Here is a 3714-nt window from a genome sequence, read left to right on the forward strand (position 1 = left end):
GTATAATTAGAAACTGGAGAAATTGTATTGTAAGATTTTGCATATGCAAAAATTCTCTTAGTAAAAAAACAAGATTTATCTAAACATATAAACATCCTACGACCTTTTTAATTGCCAAGATCTCTTTATTCTGTAGGTCCTACAAAACAAAATGATTAGAATAGAAAATGAATTTAAGTGGATTATCAACAGTCAAGTTGTTCACTAAAAGAAGTTTAAATTTGAAGTATGATATTTGTAGGGTGTTTTAAAAATGCGGTTTATGGTTCAAAATAATTGTGCTTATGTGATGGACCATTCTCACAGTACCATCAGACAAATAAACTTGTGAATGGTTGGTTATTTATTTTTTGACAATTGTCTAGGAGAGATATTTCTAAGCACATATGGCTTGATGCTCCAGTATCCACAATCCAAGATTCTTTTTCTATAAAACAAGTAGTATTGAAAGCACGATGGAGAGTCAAACCTGCAAAGTCATTGAAATGGGCAAAATTAACTTGGTTAACATCAATCTGTGCCTACTTTCCCTTCATGAACTTTGTTACTTCTTTTTGCACCATATTAGTAAGAGCAGCATTCCACTGGAAATCATTTTTCAGCTTCGCATTCATCTGTAATTGAGTATTAGTAAAATTGGCCACTTCCTTTCCAACCTTTCTTTTCTTTTCTTTGTATTCTTTTTATACCACTCCTGATATCCATGAAGTTTGAAACAATTCTCTCTAGCATGATCCTCTCTTCCACAATGAGTATAATTACATGTTAACTTAAAACAATTATCTCTAGTATGCCCATCTTTCCCATAGTGGTTATAATACTTGTTAGATTTTTAAGTCACTTCTCTTTTATAATTGTTTCTTAAGTTTCCATCTCTTCTACTAGTTGGACCTTTTACTAACAGTGCAGTGTTTTCTATAACATAAGTTAATGTTGTATGAATTTTCTTTTGTTTTTTCACCCTTAACACCATTGAATAGGCTTTCTTCACACTAGGAAACGATTCCATCACAAGTGTTTGATTACGAATATTATCATAAGACTCATTTAAACCCATTAAAAATTGCGTAAGTCTGTTAAAAGAATTCATATCTACTACAGATTTTCTTACTTCACAAGTACATTAAAGAAAAGGCATTAAGCAACTCAATTCATCCTGTAATTTTTTCAACTTAGTATAATATTTTATAAATGATAACTTTTCTTGAGAGAAAGAAATAATTTCTCTCTATAATTTATAAAGCATTGGACTATTGCATTCGCCATAATGAGTAACAATTTCATCTCACAGCTCCTTAGAACTTATGGTATACAGAAAAGCATCAACAATGTCTTTAGAAATAGAATTGAGGATCCAGGAAGTAACCATGCAATTAACTCTCAAACACTTCTCATATTCTGGAGCATTTTCATTTGGCATGGGACTCTTTCCATTAATAAAACCTAATTTCACTTTCGCATTCAACACAATTTTTATGAATTTACTCCGTGACAAGAAATTATTTCCAGTCAAAGGTGAGGTAACTATATGGATCATCATTTGCAATTACAACTACTCCTTGTATTTGCGAGAACTGAGATCCAGCTATCTCTCTAATTATCTCTTCCATGATGAACAAAACAGGAAAAATTTACTGTAATAATGGTAAAACAACCAAAAAATATAGAATAAAACCAACATTTAGATAAAATGTAGCTCTAATACCATGTTGAACTTAAATTTTGAGAGAATGAATGAATCCTCTATTTTATTACACAAAAATCTAGTTATAAAGGTGTGAAAGAATTGTTTATATACAAGACCTAGCTACAACTGTCATGAGGCATGCATTACCTCATGCTTTAAAAAAAAAAGAATAACCAAAATAACAAACTCTCAAAATAAAATAAAATAAAAACTATTTATAGCTAAGCTACCCATGCACAACATTTTTAAAAAACAAAAAAATGCTAATATAAATTAATTACTCTACAAATATTCATATCTGGATGATATGATCCTTGTAAGAATAAAAGATCATTGTTATCCTGCACTCTAGTTGCTTGAGTTTGTGTTGATTGCGAACCAACATTATGTTAAGATCCAGCCCATTGAAAAATGGGTAAATTAGTAATTTAAAAAGAAAAGAAAAAAAATTAGGGTTGTAGCTCATATATATATATATATATATATGTTGCACGATCGAGCAAAAAAAAAGAGAAGAAAAAAATTCAGGAAAAATGTGGCTGTGCGGAAGAAAGAGAGAAGGATGGAAAAAAAAAGAGAGAAGGAAGAGAAAAGAGAAATGAATGGGATATATATATATATATATATATATAGTAGAGTGGTAAAGTGGCCGGCAAGAGAAAAAAAAAAAAAAGGAGGTTGTTATTTTCTCTCATTGATGACATCATCGCGGATGTTAGCTATTTCGTCTTTTCTCAGAAAATGATTTTGTTTTCCTTTTTCTTCAACTTCTGCACAAAAAATAGGTTACTCTTTTTGTTCTGAATTTAATTCTTGGTGAATTATCTTGTACTTATTTTCATTAATAGTTGATTTGATTCGGAGTTTGACCCTTAGTTTTTTTTTCTTCACGCTAAAGGAGTTTCTACGTAAAATCTTGTGTCTATTTAATTTTGAGGTTATTATTGCTTATTATTTTTGTTCAGTTGTGCATCAATTTAGTTTGATATTATTATTATTAATTCACACTAATTAATTTGAGATTACTTTAATTTACATAATTAATTACATCCCTGATCGGCACCCAACAAGTGATATTAAAGCTTGGTTGACTGGTTTTTTGATTGATCTGTGGTCTGGAATTAATTGTGCAAATTAGGATGGACTAATACACAGGTACTATGATTAAACTAATGACTTCAAATTATTCAATTTGGAAGACGAAGATGAAATATCTTCTTTATTGCAGAGATCTGTATGATCCTATTAAATTAAGAACTGCCAAGCTAACTGAAAAATCAGAAGATAATTGGAAGAAAATGCACAGAAAAGCTGTTGGAACTATTCGACAGTGGGTGGATATCAATATCCATCACTATATAAGCAAAGAAGTCAATGTACAGGATTTGTGAAAAAAATTGGAGAATATGTACGAGAGAAAAAATGCTCAAAATAAAGTTTTTGTTATCAGAAAATTGATGAATTTAAAGCTGCAAGATGGACAATCAATAGCAAAATATTTGAGTGAGTTCCAAGATCTGATAAATCAATTGAATATTATGAAATTAATCATAGATGATGAAATGCAGGCATTATTACTTTTGAATTTGTTACCAGATAATTGGAAAACCTTGATGTTGTCTCTTAGTAACTCTACTCTAAATAGTGTTTTGTCTTCATCCATGGTAAAAAATAGTCTCTATAATGAGGAGATCAAAAGGAAAGATATAGGCATTGATACCTCACAGGCCCTTATCACAGAGAGTAGGGGTAAAGTAAAAGTAGAGATTTTAAAGGATGCAATAAAAGAAACTTCAATTATTATCATTGTGGTAAGGAAGGACATATGAAACAAAACTGCAAAATTTGAAAAAAATGAATAGAATAATAAAAAAAATACAGATGATTAGAATACTACATCAGCTGTAACTAATAATAAAGAACTGGTTGTACTTTTTTTTGTTGAAGATCATGATCATGCTATTGATCTTGATACTGAGCGGATTGTTGACTCAGCAGTATCCTACCATGCTACACATAGGAGGGAT

This window comes from Carica papaya, chromosome 4, assembly GCF_054855325.1.
Source record: "Carica papaya isolate Zhongbai chromosome 4, ASM5485532v1, whole genome shotgun sequence".
Lineage (NCBI taxonomy): Eukaryota > Viridiplantae > Streptophyta > Magnoliopsida > Brassicales > Caricaceae > Carica > Carica papaya.